Below are 19,967 nucleotides of genomic sequence, written 5' to 3' on the forward strand. Positions count from 1 at the left end.
AACATTAACTTTTTTTACTTTGTAATTAATCTCTGACTTACGAGGAAAACTTTCTATAATGTGTGAAAATACTAAAGAGTTAATTACAGGCTATAAAAAAGCCTTGTGGAATGCATTGCATCCTTCACATAAGACACATTGTTTTCTGTCCCTCAGTAAGTACTTTATTTGTTCAAAATGATCCCATGATATTCATCTCTGACTTGGCAAGAATGATATAGATCAACCATATGTACTAACATCTGGCTGCATAGTGCAGCTGAGTTACTCGTGCGAAAGCAGTAAGAGAAGAAAATGGCAAGCAAATACACATAATTTTAGGCTTAAGGGCCCAGTATTCTTGTGCAATGCTGGTTAAACAGGCTGACAAAGCAGAGACAGTTTGAGATGTGTTAATATGGGAAAATGTAATTAGGTCCAAAATAAAACTCACTGTAATTCAAGCAGTAGATATAACCTGAGGAAAATAGTGCTAGCCCTGTGTATAGTCAAATCATACTGTAAGGCTGATGATTTGCCGGGTATTGTACAGTTGAAATAGAAGATATGAAGAGAAATTACAGAAGCAAATCCTTCATGAATAGAAGTATTATACATATCACAGGGAAATATATAAATGACAGAAATGCAGCTTCATTAGTTATTGAAACTGTCCTATAAGCTACATCACAAAATTTCTCCTAAAGACTGGGGTAACAATTGATATCTATTCTTAAGGAGCATTTAGTTTCTAACATAAAAGTGTCTGAAGGGCAATTTAAACTTAAGTTCATAGAAAAGTAGGTATACGCTAATTTCCTTAACTCACTAGGGAAATGCAGTTCTTTAGCTAAATAAAATTCCTCATTTTCTCCCCTTTTTTATCTTTCTTCATCTAAATACAGACATTCATGTTGTCCTTATCCAACCAAGATACTACTAAAGCTGTTTTTCCAGGTGCCACACAGCCCAGTGTGTGGATACCTGGTAACAGAAGCCAGTGTTAGGAAGAGATGTTCATATTGGCTTTTTATATTACCTGTGAGATGTCCACATAAAGCACAGACTGTCCCGGTGGCATATCAGACAAAAAAAGCATTGCTGATAAGTCTAGGGCTAATTTTAAACTTGTGAGCTAAATCTTGGACTCTGAGGTGTCTCAATGTGGTACCTCAAAATGGCAGGTAAGAAAGAGGCTTACTTCCACTATTTCCTCATTTCATATGAGGACAGTGTCTGAACTTTCTTTCAGAGCATTGCTTGTTTGTTTATTCATTGGGAGTACTACATTATGCTAATGAACTGGATTTTTCTGAACCTGTAGCATAAGTCAGAAGTGCCCAGCTACCAACATTTAGCCACTTCTTGATCTTTTCTTTTGTTGCACAGTGTGAACAGTATAAATGTGATTCTGCCTACTGAGAACTGAAAAGGTTTATCCAGCATTTAAAGTGCTAGGTTTCAGGAAGGGCTTTATATCTTCATAGACAATATTTCTGGGAGGAGATGTTAGGGAAAAATCTGACAGCATTATGAGTTATAAAAATTACTTTGCATTACTTTAATATTGCCCCAAGCTACCTTTTGTTATATCAGCTCATTTCCTCTGAATTTTTAATGCTGTATTTAATCTTTTAAACTCCTCTTGTTTTTTTTCCAATTTTAACCTTGATTTCTCTTTCTTACATCAAATTCACATATCTATATATAAATAACCATCAGTTTCTTACCTATTTAAACATAAATTGGGATAAAATGCAATTGTGTTTCATGGAAATCTCAGAGACACATCCACCTTTTCCTGTTTTTGAACATCCAAATATATTTATGAATAGAGAACGAACTTTATTTCTTTCGTATTCCCTGTAAGTGAGGATGAAGTCCATTAAAGATAATGGATTGGTGCTATCTTGATACAATAATCAACTATAACTACATTCTTCTAGCCTACAAAATTGTCATTTCAACATCCAATATCATGTGCATACCTGTAATTTTTTTTTTTTAATTGCAGAATTAGTGTAATGTACAGACTTACAAACAGTCATGGAAATACTTGAAAGAATAGCAGCAGGCCTAGCTTCAGGGAAGCAATTATTTACTGTGACTTTCCTTTCAACTTCTGTCACATGTGATTTTCACAAGGTTTCTTTTATTACCCTGTGCAGTTGCCATAATAACAGCATGTCTGTTGTTGGAAACCTCAGGCTGTACTTGTTATAGGCATACCATGCAAGTAGGAAAATTGTACTTAAGCTCTGATATAGTAGGGCATGACTTGGTTCATTTATCTGGTTCCAGCCAGCTGAGGGTGGTTCAGCACATTACTCTGTTAGCATAAAATTTACTTCCTTGTAATTTTTGATGGATCATTAATTAACCTTGTCAGCTAGTAGCAGAAGGTTTTGTAAAATACAGTATTATTTCTGAGGGGCAGTGTATGGAATAAACCTGAAATAAGGTTGGTGTTGGTTTGGTTTGATTTGGTTTTATTCTTTTTGACATAATTTCCAATGTTTGTCACTGTGCTTTAGTTGCCTTACTGTTCGTGTTTCATAAATTATTTCATATCATACATGATGTGCTTAAATCAATTTTGCTACGCATAAATCAGTGTCTTGGGTATGAAGTACTCTGATCCTGTTCTTCATTTTATGTTATCAAGCTGAAGTTTCATGTATTTCCTTTGAAAGAAAATTTAGTTTTGAAATTGGAAGGTAAAGTAGAATAATTTGGAGTCCTCATGAAGTTACTTTTAACTCACTGGGCTTCAGTAAGCACTGTGGTTCACAGAGCTGTAAGGTTTGACAGGATAAGCTTTTAAAGCTATGAAGATGTTGTCAGTTTCTTTTTCTAGATTGTCACCTGATTCTCCATCAGTTCCATTCATTGCTAGTACAGCTTAAGCTTTTTTCAACATTTTTAGAAAAATATTTGTCACTAGGATTTTGAATATCCATGGAAAATATTGCTGCTTGGTGAACAGTGAAATAATAGATAATTTCTAAATAAGTTTCATTTGTCTCTTCATAAAAAAGAAACCATAAGGAATTTAAACAGGTATAAGTGCAAAAATAATTATTTCTAAATGTTATTTATTTTTATATGATAAAGTGATGAAGAAGGGATGAGTAATAGGAAATGGGATTCCCATAAACAAATTAAAACACAGATGATAATATGAATCATAAAATATTATCCAAACTATTAGAGGAAGGGTTCATCTATGTATTTCATTGCATTTGGGTTATGGCTTAGTACAGTACATGTAGCAGATACTTGTATCCTGATGTGCAGATCCCTGTTTCTCACTTGGAAATATTTTCATGTCAGAATTTTAAGACTTTTGGCAATTATCCAGAAATCTCAGATATGTCTATTGTGGATGCACAGTGGTCTCCTACAGCACGGTACCTGAGACTCTCTGCTTCTTTGTCATATAAACCAGATGCTCATATTTCTGCCCAGAAAATCTCAGACAGAAATATTCCAGGCCTAGGCAGCATTAATCTGAATTCTGGATATTAAATCCATAAACAGTCAAAAGTCATCTTTAAGCCTACAGCTCCTATAATATTTGGGATCAGGTAATAGTGGGAGCTACAGATGCAGATGTGTTTGCTTTTAGAATACATTGAATTTTGTTAATTTCTGTATGAGAAACTTGGTCAATGCCTTGCATGCACAGAACCAGGTTTCTGTTGTTTTGCACTCTAACTATTGTACTGCATTACTTTGCACAGTGTAAGTTTCCTACAGTTTTTGAAAATTTGGAGGTGTTTTTTGTCATGACATAAGCTGACTACTGAGAAACTGAGATTCATTAAATAACTGGCCAATTTTAAAAAAATCGTCCTCTGTGAGTCGTCATTTAAAGCTTAACTGCTTGAGAGCATTATTTTTTCTAGAACAGCTTTTTTATTTGCATGCACAGGTGACACAGACGTGCTTCAAATAGAGCACAAGTCTGCAGTATTAATTCCTAGGCTTTTAGAGAAATATTGATTTTGTTTGTTTACCTATTTCAATCAGTGTCTTTTTCTTCAACTACTTTGGCATCAACATTAACATTTCACATGACTTTGGTCTCAGAGACATGTTGGGGGAAAAAAATGAAAACAAACCCCTTAATTTCATATAGATTTAGTTGTTGGAAACTGCTGTTGAAAGGGTCTGCAAAAATTTTTACTTTTGTTCCAATAATAAAGACTGGCTTGGTGTTTTTTTCCCTCATTGCTCCCCACCTCCCCACCCCTCTATGTAAGACTGAAACTGAAGGAAGGAAAAAGGTTTATGGTAAGTATTCCCATCCTCTGAGCCTAGTTACAAACTCCTCTGTCCCTCTTCTCTAATTTGATTCTGGATCTGATTATTCTAAGATAAGAAACAATTTTGCTACTGAGTTTTCTTCATTGTAGTTGATCTTTGCTGCGCTACATTACTCTGTTGGCCAGCACTATTTTGGAAAAGGGGATCAAGCCCATACATCTGTGTTTCTTGCAGGAAATAATCTGACAATTGCAAAGAAACAACTGGGTGTATTCTGGATGCCAGGGAACAAGTTAAAGAGTGAGAAAGCAGTTACAGAGAATGGAAGTTGTGTTATATTTTTCCTAAAGATAGTGTTTAATCAGACCACTTGATGAAGAAGGTGCTGTTAAATTTCCATGAAATTCTGTGTTTATATATTCTAGCAAATAAAAACGAGCAGTTTGGCCCACATCTACATTGTTTCCTAAATCTGTTGAATGATTTCACAGTTGAAAGCTGTTCAGTGTGCCAGTTCCTCTCCAGAAATGCTGTGGCATTCTGTGCTGGTCAGCTGAGGCAAGAACGGCTATCGGAAAAAGTGCTGCAGGGTGATAGCAAGCCACAAATAGTTTTTTAAAATAACTATGACTGTGCTAAACTTTACAAAAGAAACATACCTCAGTTCTCTGTGTGAAAACACAGAGTTTTTGTCTGGCTTGACTAGAAAAGAACTGAAAAGAAGAGGCTACTGAAAGACAACAGAGAGAAGCAAATGCTACCGAGAAGGGAGAGCCAAGTGCTTCTTTTGTAAGAGGTGCACATGATTATACACATTAATGAGCCTGCCCACATTTTCTTGCGTAATCCTTCCCACCTCCTTGCATAACTTGACTTAACTCAGAATATAGTTCAGGCAGGGTCAATGAGGGTGAACCAAAACCTCTAGTCATGAGGCTAAAAGGTGACCTTGTTCTGCTGTGATGCCGAATACTTAATCTGAAATCTCAGCTGAGTACTTCAGCAATATCCTTGAGAGTGAGCACAGAAATTAAAATATTGAAGAGATAAAAGGCACTTTAAATAAGATAAATGTGATGATACAGAAGGCAGAATGGATGACAAATGCAAATGCAGGTTTCAAAAAGTATTATGCCATACTAATCCCCCAGAATGCTTTCCTGTTTTGTTTATGACAACTTCTTTTTTATGAGTAAATTTTATAGTAATCTGCTACTTTTCCTGAGTCTTGCTCATGCTGCAAAATACAAACTAACAATAGCTTGGATAGTGCTGAATGTGTTGACTTTGCACATATGATTTCAGCTAAGTGATGAATATCACCAAAGCCAGCATTGATTTTAATTTTTCCAGTAAATCCTTATCTTTTGGGATGAATAGTGGATCTTTTATGGATTGCTTCTTTTATTTTCAACAAGTAAAAGGGAGAGGTTATTGCTACACCGTGATTTCAAATCTTCAAATCAAGATGTCATATTTTTCCAGTAGATGGCCATTGGATTTCCACTTGGCCCACTGAAGATGGAAGCTGTCCAATTAAGAATAATAGAAAAGTTACATTTCTTTGCCTAGGAGAGAGAAATAATGTGGGATCAACTGCAAAGAGACTGTTGCTATCATATAATAAAAAATTAACACTGCTACTAGGCTTCATTCACTCTCTATGAAAAATTTGATTGGCATTGAAATTGCCAAGTCTGTACTGAAGATAAAGGAGAATATTTTTGCAAAGTCTGAAACATGACTTTATTCTTTTATGATTTCTCATATCACTAAAAATTCTTCCCATCTGAAATGTTGACTTAAATGCTTTTTGTCTCCTTTTCAGCTAAAAAAAGACTTCTTCTTGTTTGCCCTGCAAAATATATGCACCTATAATCTTGAATCAGTATGCTAGACCAAATAATAAAGTTGCATTTAAAAATTTGATTGTTCTGTTTGTTTGTTTGTTTTTTCTTTCTTTTTGAAAGAAAGAGTGAGGAAGGATGTTTCTGAAATAACCTTTTTCCCATTAAGTTCAGGTTATTGCATAAATAAACCTGTGATGCTTTTCCATGAATATGGGAAAATAAAAAATAAATTTAAGAAATTGTTTTGGGATTTGGGATTCCTCACTACTACTCTCATTTTAGAAAGTTCTGTTCAGAGCCTAATTTTTTCCTGTCTCCCTTGATTGCTCCAGAGAAACTTCATGCTATCACAGGATTCACAACACACGGATTCCAATGCCTACCTGCATGCAGGCTGGCTGTTGTTTTTTATTCTTTCTCCACCACTCTGAAGCAGCACCACAGCGATAAACACTTTTAAAATGCAGATAGAAATAAGTTTTGACATTGGTTTGTGCAAAAGGCAGTTTTAAAGGGCAAAAATAGTACAGTGTTAAAGACCTTGCTATTGAGAAGCAATACATGTTCTCTCACACTGAAGACTGAAAGAGGAAAGAAGAAGCCGATACACAATGTATTCTACAACAGTCACACTCATCACTGAATTTTCTTAATGGACAAAGTAAAAATCATAGAATCATAGAATGGTTTAGGTTGGAAGGGACTATAAAGATCATCTAGTTCAACCCCCCTGCCATGGACAAGGACACCTCCCACTAGACCAGGTTGCCCCAAGCCCTGTCCAACCTGGCCTTGAACACTGCCAGGGAGGGGGCATCCACAACTTCCCTGGGCAACCTGTGCCAGTGTCTCACCACCCTCACAGTGAAGAATTTCTTCTTAAGATCTAGTCTAAAGCTCCCTTCTTCCAGTTTAAAACCATTCCCCCTCTTTCTGTCTCTACCTGCTGTTGTAAGAAGTCCGTCCCCAGCTTTTCTGTAGGAAATCTGAACACATATAGGCACTTAAATGGAGAGCTTTTCATGGGTGGAGAAAATGGCCTTTTCCATTTGCATTGGAGACTTGTATTTGACCAGTTCTTACTATCCTTCAGTTCACTACAATAAAGTTTGATACAGAAAAGAGTATAAGTGTCATGTAAGCTTGATATATAAGCTTCAAACATACATGGTAATAAATATAAGGTCATCTATAAACTTCAGTACTAAATACCTCAAAGAGCTGCTGTGTGGCAGCGTAGGCCCTTACATTTCTTCTTCTAGTTGATTCAGGGTGCTAACATTCTGTTTCTTAGCATGGTCAGAAATGCCCCAGTATTGAATGTGCTGGGTGCCACTCCCACTGGGGTGTATGATGACATGATATCATTTGGTAGGCCTGGATTGTTCTACATTTGTAGAGGCTACCTGGTCAATAGGCTGTCACAGTGTTAGTTGCATTAGGTGACACTGGCACTTCCTTTTTAGGTACTTGCTCAACAATCAGAACATTACTTAACATTCAAGTTTGTTTTCTGTCCAAGAAAATTCTAGTTAACATTTTCTCATTTTCAAGAGAGTACTTCAATTGTGAGACTATTCAGGAGGACATCATCAGTTCATCTTGATAAAATTATTCTGTTTTGGTAGACATAATCTGATATTCCTTGGCCGCTGAAAATGCAAATACTAACAAAATTTAGCCTGATCTGGAGAAATTGTTGCTTTAGAGGTGGATATGTAGATTTTACGTCTTCCTGTAGTGACTGTCTTTCTGCTACTGATATTAGGCACTTGTAACCTACAACCAGTTTGCAAAGCTCTTAAGCCTAAATGTTTTGTTTGAAGTAAAAATGGATGTATTTACGTTCTTAAGCTCTTTCTTGAAGTGAAACATTAAAAGCTTTCCTAAAATTTCCAGAAAGTTTGATTATAAAAGTTTCCTCAACAGGAAGACTGCTTCCATGTCATGCAAGGAGTTAAATATGGTCAGGTATATACTTAATATTACTGATACACTCATATGATAAATATAAATAATGAAAAATTCATCATTAAGATGAAAATATAAATACATTAAAATCTACTAAAAACAAGAAATTGCAAAGAAAGGTGGAATTAAGTGTGTCAGTCAACTTGACACATACCAATCGACTCATATTGGAGTAGAAGTGTGGTCCAGAGTGAAAGAGCTAATGTACACCTTCAAAAACTTAATAAATCACTCTGTTTCGTGTTTCTTGTCCTGAGTACATCAACCTATTTGTAAAATAAACATCATAATTCAAAAAGGCTGTGTATTTCTCACATTCAGCTACTCGGGATTGTATCCAGAAGAAACAAAAATCTACAAACAGCTGTTACATTTACATTTATCTGTATATAGCATTCTTCTGTGAAGTATAATATTGTGGAATGCACATAACAACATTATTTTGGATAGTAATTTGTTGATAAAATATGTCTCTTTGTAATTGATAAGGATAAAGATTCCGTCTCGAATTGTATAGCAACCATTTTATGTGAGTCCCGTGGTGCAAATATGCCCTAGAGTCATGTTTGCTTTGCTTTCCTTAAATAGACACTTTCTTTCAAGTGCTCTATTGGCAATTAACAATAATTTTGCAATTACCTGTGAGAAAATGAATGGATACGTGGAGTGTTCTGTACATGTTTTTACACATTATGAACAATTTTACATGTAGAAAGTTTGGCCAGTCTCTTGGGTTTACGTGTAAGTTGGCCTTCAGTAGAAATCATATGATAACAACCAAATGTGTGTATATATCTGCTTTTCATGAGGAAAAACACAACTCAATTGTTTTGCCTCTGAACTGATTAAACTTCTGTCCTGAAAGGGACAACAGAGTCATTGCTTAGATTGATGCGTTCATTGCCCTGCACGCAATATGGCTTGCTCTTGATTTATTAAGCTTCCAGGTAAATATGATTTAACTAGTCTCTTCTGTGAATGTTTTTACTGTGCCCTTTTGCTAATTGGAAGCATGCAAATACCACAGAAATATTTATATTCCTTGTCTCATTTGCTATATATTTCTGTAAACTGTACTGCCATTTCTATTGCAGTTATTAGTGAAATTTTGAGAATTGTAATTATTTTGATCTGGATTCTCAATAATGAGAGTAGTGAATTTTATAATATATCCCGGTTCACAGAAGAACAGTCTGAAGTATAAAGCTTTTCTTGTAATGATACAGAAATGTAAAAGCTAATGCTTCTGAGTCTGTTTACTTTGGTGAGGTTTTGGCAAAGGATTATGTAGAGCAAATCACTTTGTTACATGGGAGAAGTTTTACAGTTAGAGTCCAGCATATAACTACAAAAATGCATCTTGTTGTGTATTTATCAGGTTGCTTTTGAGTAATGAAGCAATGTTATCCCGTAGTCTCTGTCAAAAATGAGTAATCTGCCAGCTAAAACAGAACTATGGCAATAGTAAGTTTATATCTCATAATTAGCAGGCTGTTGTACTTCAGGACTTCAGTTTTCAGGTCTGTTGTTTTGGTCTGCAGCCCAGACAGTGGCCTATTTAGATCTTCCAGTTGTACTGAGAAAAGGAGTTTCTTTTGTCTTGTTTGAAAAGAGCACTTTCGTAACAGGCTAAATAGACAGCAAGTTCTGATCAAAAAGCTTATATTCCAGAAGGCTTATGTTTTCTATTGTAAGCTGGGGAAATGGATGTTACATAAGTTAACAGTGCTGGGCTTAAATGGAAAATCTATAATAGGAGATTTAAATACAGAAAATATGAAAACATATGGAAAAAAATGGATTTCTAGATTCCTCAGAAATTCCTGATGTCACCATGATGTCAGCATGATGTCAACATGAGAGAGGAAGGGTTTCAGAATTATGCAGCACTTCTCTTGCATCCTTCAGTGGTTGGTCACCTCTTCATTTCTTTGAATCTATTGACAAGCACTAAACGTTTCCGTGCTGCTGTGCCAGAGCATAACCACAGGTTTCACACATATGTTCTGGACATTCTATGAAGATTTAGTAAATGGCAGAATAAAAAAGTTGCAAATGATACACATGTAAGCAATATGATATTTATTAGACTCTTGATGAATTCTAAAGCTTGTTGCAAATTAGTCAAAGATTGTTTTAGCTGTAGCACTGTAGAACCACTCTGAGAGGTACAGCAGTATGATGTACTATTTGGGTGTTGTGTACTGTTAGGAAAAAGTGTCCTCTGTAATAGACAAGAGGTTTTTTGATCTCCCCATGTACAATTGCTCACAATGGGTGAAGGAGTACACATCAGAATTTGATTAAACCATCTTGGTCTTTAAAGTTGTTTTGTATATATATCGGCAAGTCACCTCATTAACACTTGGACAAAGTACATAGTAAGTTTGTAATTAAACATCCTCTTCCTTCCCATGGAAATCAAACACAATCATAACGTCTTCCTTCCCTGTATTTGTTTATGCTAAAACATTGCCATTGCCTAAATTATATTAGTTTTGGTACATACTTCAAATGAACTTTTTATCATCATGTTCCAGACTGGACAAATAATCATCATACATGTACTTGTTTTATGTAGCACAATGCCGTGACACGTAAGTAGAGCTAAGATGCCTCAATGGGATACTGAGCTGACATAGCTATCATGCTCCTACTAGCTACGTTTACCCATCAAGAGATAGTATCTGTGTAGTACTACACTATCCCATGTAAATATTTACCTCCTCATTTGTTTAGCTGTCTGCTCAAAGTTATGGGCTATCAGGTAAGAGCAGACCTTCTTTTACAATCTTTTACCAGTATAAATATCAGCATAAGAAAGGCTGAAAGTTGAGTGTGCTGGATATAGCTGTCTACTTTAATGCAAGGTGGTTAAAGATGTTACCATCCCCTGCACAGTCCTCAAGGTGCTATTAAAATCTGACTTATGTTCTTAAGAAATGGCAAGTGCATCTTCAAGAACGACCCCTGCATGGCCTCAAATACCAGCACTGTGTTAGGATATTTCTGTGATTATCTGTCTTCCTGAAACCGGGGGCAGTTGGAATGAGGAGCATACCTTAATATCTTGTTTTGGTTTTTCAGAGCCATGGGTATCACTGGTCATGAGATTAATGAAATGGTATTTAATGTCTCTGGCTTGAGAAAACCCTCAGAGAAAACCCTCAACCCACAGCATGTCTGTGAGAAAAATGTTGACATTGTTAGAGTTCTTTCCACTTGGTTTTATTAAGCCATACTGATCAGTTCTAAATACATTTCTTATAAATGTATAAAAAGTTTTGATCTCTGCTAAATTTTGTTAAGGTGTATGAAGTTTTCTTTCTTCCTTCCTTTCTTTTTCTGCTGACCTAATACGTTTTAGTAATTCTGGAAGAACTTCTGGATTAATTCATCTTTTGGCTATATTGTGCTTTGGAATCAGTGGTTCACATTTTAACTTTCACTGGCAGAAAGAGTTCATACATCAAGCCTTTACAGGCACAGCTGTATTAATTGGATTTTTCAGGTGGAATTATCTGTATGTTTTTAGTTTTAGTTCATACAAATAGATGGCTTATTTTCTCTACTCTCACCTCTCACACGGCTTTTAAAATCTCCATTAACTGAATAGCTTCTTACTTATGACCTAAATCCTGGGGAGTTTTTTTAGACTGAATATCTACAATTGCAGAAACTATTCTGGCTTTTCCAGGATACAATAGTTCCCAAGAAATTTCTTTTAAGACCTATTTTCCTCAGTGTAAGTTTTGCTGGTTCTACCTTTTTGCCTCATTTATGCAGTTTTCTGTACAGTACATAAGTTAACTATCTTTGCTAACAGATAATTTGTAATTTATTAGATTTCCCAGTTCACACTTCTAAATGTCTCTACGTCATCAGAAGTATGCCTAACTTTTTCCAATTTATTAATAATACAGAAACTATTTCTTAAGCTAGTAAGAATTTCCAAACTGGCAGGAATAGATGAAATGTGAACCTTGTATAAGCTTTTGCAGTCTGGAGTTATTTTCCAGCCTTGGCCTGTTACGTGTTTCCAGTCATATGCTCTTAGGAACAGAATCCAGATCAGTTTACTTCCTATTACATAATCTAAGTAGTTGTTACTGAGCCTTAAGCATTAGTAACTATTTCCACCCATGGGAGTCATATGCTGCACGAGCATAGAAGAAAAATATTTTCCCGCTATGTGTGAGATGATGCTTCCAGACCAGGATTTAGGCGAGTTGTGGGACATCTACAGAAAGTACACTGTGCCGTAATATTGAAATAGAGAAGATAGCCAGGGGTTAGATTCTAATCTCAAGAGCACAAAGTAACTTTGATAAAGTTTACGGAAATTCATGCCAGCATAATTTTAATTGGAATCTATTGCATCTTCTTAATGTCATATGTTAAGCTGATAGATGGATGTGCATATTATCTTCAGTGATAAATGAATTAAATATTGCCACTTGCAAATTATATGTTTATGTAAAAAGTTACTAATTTTGATTTTAAAAACCTTAACTAATAGCACAGCCTAAGAATAGACTAGCTTTTCCCATAATTGATATTTTTTTCTGCAGCTTAGTATTGAGAAAATGATATCAAAATGAATATCTGTTATTATTGATAATAGAAAATCTGCTGCTTTGGGAAGATTATGCTATTTATTTTTCACGCAACATGCAGCAGCTGTGCAGACAACTCCATTAACACTGACTTGAAACCTTAGTTCTTCCATTTATAAAATAATACAAATAAGTGAAAATATAACTCCCCTTCTCCCAAACATCAGAACTCTTAAAAGTATATATCAAACATACAGCTCCAGATTTACATGACTTCTGTTATTCTGGGTAGTCTTCTTTTTTAAAACATTCACTCAATGTGATTTTTAAAGAAGATGGGTGTACTGATGTACTGGGAAGGCTTACATTACCAAAAATGGCTCAAAATTTGTTGATATAGGGTGAAAAGAATAAGCGTATACAACAGGTTGTAAAGCTGATACAATAGTTAAATCTGAGGGAGTAGTACTAGAATTTAAAGGATGGTACAAGTGTTTAGAAATTAATTAATAAGTGGATCAATATTCTTGCAGTGTGGGGAGCCAACACTTTGAGCTATAAAGGACAGATTTAGCTGAGCTTATTAAAGCTAGTTCTGTAATGGCACAACAAAGTTTTGGTTTGGTTTTTGTTTTGAAAGGTTGATTAGTTTGATGTTGGGGGTTTTTTTCAGGTATGCAGAATTTTTCATCAACTTCAATCAACTTATGGTTAAAACTGATTAATTCTTTAGACTGGATCACTGGCATTTTCAATTTAGCCATCAACATTTAATTTCAGTGCATTTCAGTTTGGGTGGAGTGCCAGCCACTTTAGGCTAGATAATCTATTGACTGCTTTTTTGAAGTAATTAAAACAGAACTGCAATCACTTTGGTTGGAATTCATTTCACTTAAATTTAGTCATCTAGGCATTTAGTCATGCAGAGAAAGCCAGTCATTTAGTTTTCCCTTAAAGTCAATGAAAAAAGGTACTATCAGAAGACATGATGAATGAAAGTCCAACCATTGACTGGGATTGTGAATACAGACTATGGTTTCCCACAAGAATGTGGCATCAAAACATACTAGGTTAATAAATACCCAAAACCCGAACAACGACCCCCCCAAGAAAGCTCCAATAAATGTTGCATTAATTTTAGTTTTGACAAATTATGTAATCTCACTACAGACTCAGCAGTGGTCAAAATCAGATTTCAATGATATAACAGTTGTAATATATTTTCAATATAATTTTTTAAGATGGGATTTCCAGTCCTGTAAAATCCTCACTTTAATGACTGATTTAGTAATGGCTTCTGGCCTCAGCCTGTGTTTAATCCATGATGAAATAGGGCCTTAATGCAAATGGGATTTTAATTACACTCTCACAGTGTAATTTATACACTTTTGCTTTTTATTGGGCAATACCTTACAGGGCTCACTTCTGTCTCAGTAATCCTATTTTGAGTCCTCAAACAAGAGGAAGGAATTACATGAAGTGTGCCTTTATTCCAGTCTCCTTGGTAAAAGTGAATTAGACCTTTCATTATTCCCACAGCCATCAGGAACTCACATCTGTAATCATTGCTGTTTAACTCACCAAACAGTTTTTGCTTTTTCATCCAATTATCTGCTCAGCTGATACTGTTACTAAGAATCAGCCTATTACAATGCCAGACTCCAAGAAAAAAAGACGGTGTTATTGGGATTGTTCATTTATTTTTAACTTACAACGCACATCTTTCCCTCTTTTCTGTGTCCCTCCACAGAACCTGCCTCTGCTAACCTCCTAGGCATTTGCAAGAATGATATTAATATGCCTGCTTTGGATGTGTGAGGGGCTATTACTTTCCCACACCATCTTCAAGCACCTACTTCTTACTGCTTCAGTGGGATGACAAGTATACTACAATTATACTAAAAAAATAAATTATACTAAAAAAGTAAAGTATGGATGGGTTGAATCACTCCACGTTTGTTTCATAGATAGTTCCTTCATCTCCTTTTAATGAAAAAAAAGTTTTTCTTTTCTCAATAAGATACAGTTTTGTACTTAATTCCTCTATTAATATATTTTAATATTGTTAGATACTGTGCTATTAAAGACTGAAGTTAAATAGGCTTTAAAATTAAGTAAGACTGGTGATTTAATTTTTTATTTAAGATTTGTTCAGACTTTTAGCAAAAATAGTAAATCCTAATTTAAGGCCCATAAATACAATTGAATACAATATACTCTCTATAAAATGTATTTTATTGTCACTTAAAATTCTGGAAAGCATTCACAGGCATGGTCATTTACTTCAAGCCTGTTGGAGAAAATGTACAAAGACCAGCATCTTTATACAATGCTATATAGCCTGGGCACATTTTAGCAGTTTTGGTCTCACACAGAATGTATTTGTCCTGCAGGTTAGACCCTAGTGGAAAAAATGTGTAAAGTCAGATTCTGAGTGTATCTTTCTTCTACCTGGGTATCATTTATCGCATACTCCTCAGTCTCTGAATACAGACATTAAGACAAAATTTAGATTATTTTCCTCTTTCAGGAGGATTAGCCATTGCTTTAAGGCTGGCTACTAGAGCTTATTAGAAGCTACTTTGCCTCCAGAACGGAGTAGTTAGAGTTAAAAGCAGAGAACAAGCTCTCTTGATCCCTACAGTCAGAACCTTTCTGCATCCTCCCTTTCTGCACAACAAAATCCCAAGTCAGAGCAAAACCTTCTCACAAAACTAACAAGATATTTTTTTCTTCAAATATTGAGCAATTCTCACAAGATAATAGCTTGTAGAAGTTGGTGAGACAATACCATTTGATGAGATGATACCCACTATCCTGCTAGGAACTCCTTAAAGACCTGTTAATAAAAAATAAGAAGATTGGAATCTTTGCAGCTTTTAAGCAATGATCTTTTATAAGAATATAATTCCTTTATAGCACATTATTTTACCAATGCTACCACAAAGTAATTTATTTCAAACATATAAACATTGTACCCCACCTGTGCTTTTAATTAAAGTATTAAACAGTACAATTAATCTGCATTTGCTACTTAATGAGCTTCTAAAACACGCATGTACTTAAAAATCTAGGTCATAACTAACAGCTGATTTGGATATTAGTCCACATCTCATCTCTGACACTGATTTGGGCCAAGACTTTGGTTATTTAGCCTTTTACTGTATTTGTTTCCCATGTCTGAAAGTGGATGATGCTTCCCAGTCACTCTACAGGGATGTTGTAAGACTGAATTTGCTCAAGTTTGCAAAGCTTTTTGTGGTCCTTGGCTTATTGTGTGGAACTGGAACACAGTGCACACATGCCACATATTTCTACTTTCCTAGAGCAATTGGGGACGTATTTTTCACATACCACTCTTTGACTCTGGGACAAATGGCTGCTGAGTCAAGTGGTGAAGGGGCACATGGAGGACAAGGCAGGCAAAAAGCAAGCAGAAAAGCAAACAGTTACTCTAATGTTGCAGAAAAACAAAGCTAAAACTCCCAGTAAAATCAGAGTCTCTGTAAACAAGAGAACAACATAACCCGTTCTCAGAAGTGCCTTTGACAAGCTGTTGTATTGATAGCTGATTCTGGCAGCTGGCAACTACAGAATATTAATGAAGCACTGGTACAAGACTGTCTGAACAGGTTGATCATGACTGACTGAAGTCTACAGTGCATGATATCAAGATACATTATTTGTCTGTAGCGTTTGCTCTTAGTTTGACCTTGTTGCTGGTTTGCTGCTTTCTAGCTTTTCCCCCCCATTTTCTTCCTTCCTTTCCCTTCTTTCCGCCCTTCCTTCTTCCCTCACTTTCTCTTTCATTCACTAGTTCTCATTTGCCCAATTAAGTTAAAATGTACTGAGACCTATATAGTAAAAAAAATTGCATATCACGTTTTAAAATTGTTCTTTTGCCCTGTTTCCCTCCTCTTATTTGTTAGTAGACACACAGAGCTCTGATTACAGTAGGCTATGTTCTTGCTCACTGCTTACATAAGTGGAATTTATGCAGGGGAACTAGAAGGAGCTTAGGAAAAAATCCTTGTGCACAGTCTGACTCAGGGTATGGAGAGGCTGAGCAACCTCTCTGCATCTGACAGAGAGAAGGGAGATTGATGGCTTCACTTGGGACGCGCTTCAGTCACCCTTCCCCTGCTGTTTCCCTGGGTGGAGAGCAGGCAGCGTTCCTCACTCACTGCTTGCCTATAAAAGCACAGGTATGAGCACTGCTCGCTGACTGGCTTTAAACACATGATGGAATTCACATGACTGACTAAAAACACTGATGGTGACCTTTATTTACTCAAGTGCTGCATTTTTTTACCTGTCTGGTACTGTGTCCTTCACATGGTTATCATCACACTTGCCTGTTTTTTATGCTTTCTACCATATTTCTTTTTATTCTTCACAGCCCATAATAAGCTCTGAGAGCTCTGAAAAGGCATTTTGCTTGTCACTGCTTTATACCTTCCTCTTCTGTTTCTTCCCTCGTCAGTATTAATGTCCACTCATGTAAAATGCTGTTTTATTTTGGTTGCTAGTGGATTTTTCACTTCTCTGTATACTACCCAAATCTTACTAGTTAGGCTTATATTAAAGCTAGGTTTATTAATGTGCCTAGACTGCTTTAGGAGGAGTTTCGTTTCTGGGATATTAATTGCAAATTTTACACGAAAAAGTTGCTTTAGCTCCTGAGCGGCTATGGAATGTTTAAGATGTTGGATTTAACATTTCTGACGTTATGAATACTTTCTGGTGCAAACATGTATTTATCATTTTCTTCTTCTTCACCTTTTATTAACTGGAGCTAAAATTGGCTATCACGATCATAAAGGAACATCAGGGAAGCTATTATTAACTGCACTCTGTGGGAAAAACAGGAGGTGTGAGATACAATGATCCAGACTCTTCTTTGTGAGTGTGTGGTGTGCCGCATATGGTAGCAGCCAGCCTTTCATTGCAGCAGTGCTACATGCTGGACGTGCAGTGGGCTTTTGCCCACTGAGCAGTTTGCCTCTAGGCTGGGGCACAGGAGCAGCCAGTGTCCCTTTGCTCTTTTCCCTGATGCCCTCTTATGTCTACTGTGAAGCTTTTGAAGGGAAGAAAGCATTGAACTGTCAGAGCCTGTTCTGCAGCCCTAAGGAGGTGGATGTAATGGGGTCTTTCCAAAGCATGACGCCTTGGTGACATTCAGAAACCGTCAGCATTCTTCTGCCTCATGTGGTGGCAGTGATCTTTCAAAGTGGTTATGTATTATTTTTAGGAAAAGGAGTGCTTCCTCGATAAATTGATAATCCCTTTCCATCTTTTATGGAGAGCGATGCCTTGATGTTGTGTGGCATTACTAAAATTTATAATAGAGACAGAAGTGTTGTCATATGAATGTGAAATATGAAAACAAATATGCTCAAACCTTTGAAGTGTAAGGAAACAATAGTTAACCTTTTTTTAGGAATTAACCAAAAGTTTTCTCAAATGAATGGAACAACAGCTTTCTGGGACAGATAGCAAACTCTGCTGTTTACTGTCACTCAGTTCACAGAAATAAGGTTCTGCTTTTCATGCCAATTTGAGCTTTTGTGCTTTTAAAGGCAATCATTCATCTCTATGTGTGTTGTAACTTGCAATGGGTTTTCTGAAGGTGCTCTTCCTTCTAAAGGGTCTTGATTCAGCAAAACCTGGTATTCTTAACTACTTTGCCAAAGTTAATTCTCAACAGCTAGAATGATCTCTACTTGTCCAACTTCTTATTGTGGTAGGCCCAGGTTTTCTTCACTGATGTCAGTTGGCTAATCTTAAGCTGAGGCTAGTATAAGCAGAAACAAAGTACATGCCAGGGATTCTTTCTGGATGTGTGTATGAAAAGATTTATATGCACCGTGTACGAAGCAATAGAAATCTATTGCTGCCAGCAGCACATATGTATGTTATGATGCAGAAGGCAGCAACCTACCTGTGCTTTTGCAACCTTGCATAGAAGCCAGATGTTTTAGTCGTTGATTTTGGTTCCCCTCAGAGGTCTGCCAATATAGGATCATAGAATCATAGAATGTATTGGGTTGGAAGGGACCTTTAAAGGGATCTCTGGTCCAACCCCCCTGAAGGGACGTTGTTACTTGATCAGGTTGCTCAGAGCCCCATCACACATGATCTTGGATGTCTCCAGGGATGGGGCCTCCACTCTACAATCAGCCGCAGTAAAGTGGAGGATCAGCAGCTCAGTGGATTTCTGTTGCAGGGCTAGCTTAGTGATAGGTAATCTTAAAAGCAACACTTTGCTAGGTTTGCGGCATATATTGCACACAGTGCTACATGGCCTTTACCCCAGAAGTACTCCAGGCTCTATCCAGAAAGATTAATATAAGCTGACACAGTTCATTTTTTAGTTGTTGTTAGGGTAATCATCTCACTCCCACTGCTAATGCAGTTTGCTCCGAGAAATTGGAATATGCTTTAAGTGGCATGGAAAAAATCACATGGAGACTCGCTGGTAATCATAAGCATAACAGCAAGCTACACACTGTTATCATCCATGGCTTTCGATACTGGTATGGCAGGAGACCAATCAAGAGTAATAAGTTGCCGAAATGCCCAAGAAAGAAAGAGGGAGGAAGGAAGAATTTTCAGTTCATGCTGTCTGTGTAGGCTTGATTACACAGAAGAAAACAGTGCAGTCCAGCTCTGTGTTTAATAGTAAGGCAATTTTGTAGTGGAGAAGTCTCAGAATTACATTCTTACTGCTACATGTTTTGTGAGAAGGTTATGCAGAATGTAGAAAGCTTAAGTTTTTAGATATGAGGATGTTAATAACAGTATAAAAATTATTTCAGGACTTAGGAGTTTTATATGGATTACCTGTGATTTTCTGAGCTGCCTGAATATGTTGCTTACACCTCTCAGAACCTCTGTAAGATATCACTCTGGTGGCATCTATTATGATAAATTCTAAATTAGAAAATAGCTGTGGAAAGTTTGTGAGGTTATTAGTAAAGGACTTCCTGATGTCTTTTGACATGTGGAAAAAAAGTAAAAATAGTACCATCAGGCTCCACCTTGTTCCTTCAAGTAATATCAACATCAACTAATATGAAGATGAAAATTTTAAAAATAAGAGTACAATATGGAATTGTAATATTTTTGTATTTATTTTATAGATACACAGGGAATTTAATTCAATGATCAAAACTTGGGTAATGTCAGTATATGATAAAAAATTCTGTAATGAATTTATTCTTTGCTGTCATCGCTGATGGTTTTGCTCAGGTACCAGTAAACATTGCTAACAAAATGGCAGGTAGTGATAATTTACTGTAACTTTTTTCCATTCTTTCCTATAAGTCAAATTTCCCTTTTT

The sequence above is a fragment of the Mesitornis unicolor genome, unplaced genomic scaffold (assembly GCF_000695765.1).
Source record: "Mesitornis unicolor isolate BGI_N332 unplaced genomic scaffold, ASM69576v1 scaffold41539, whole genome shotgun sequence".
Classification (NCBI taxonomy): Eukaryota; Metazoa; Chordata; class Aves; order Mesitornithiformes; family Mesitornithidae; genus Mesitornis; species Mesitornis unicolor.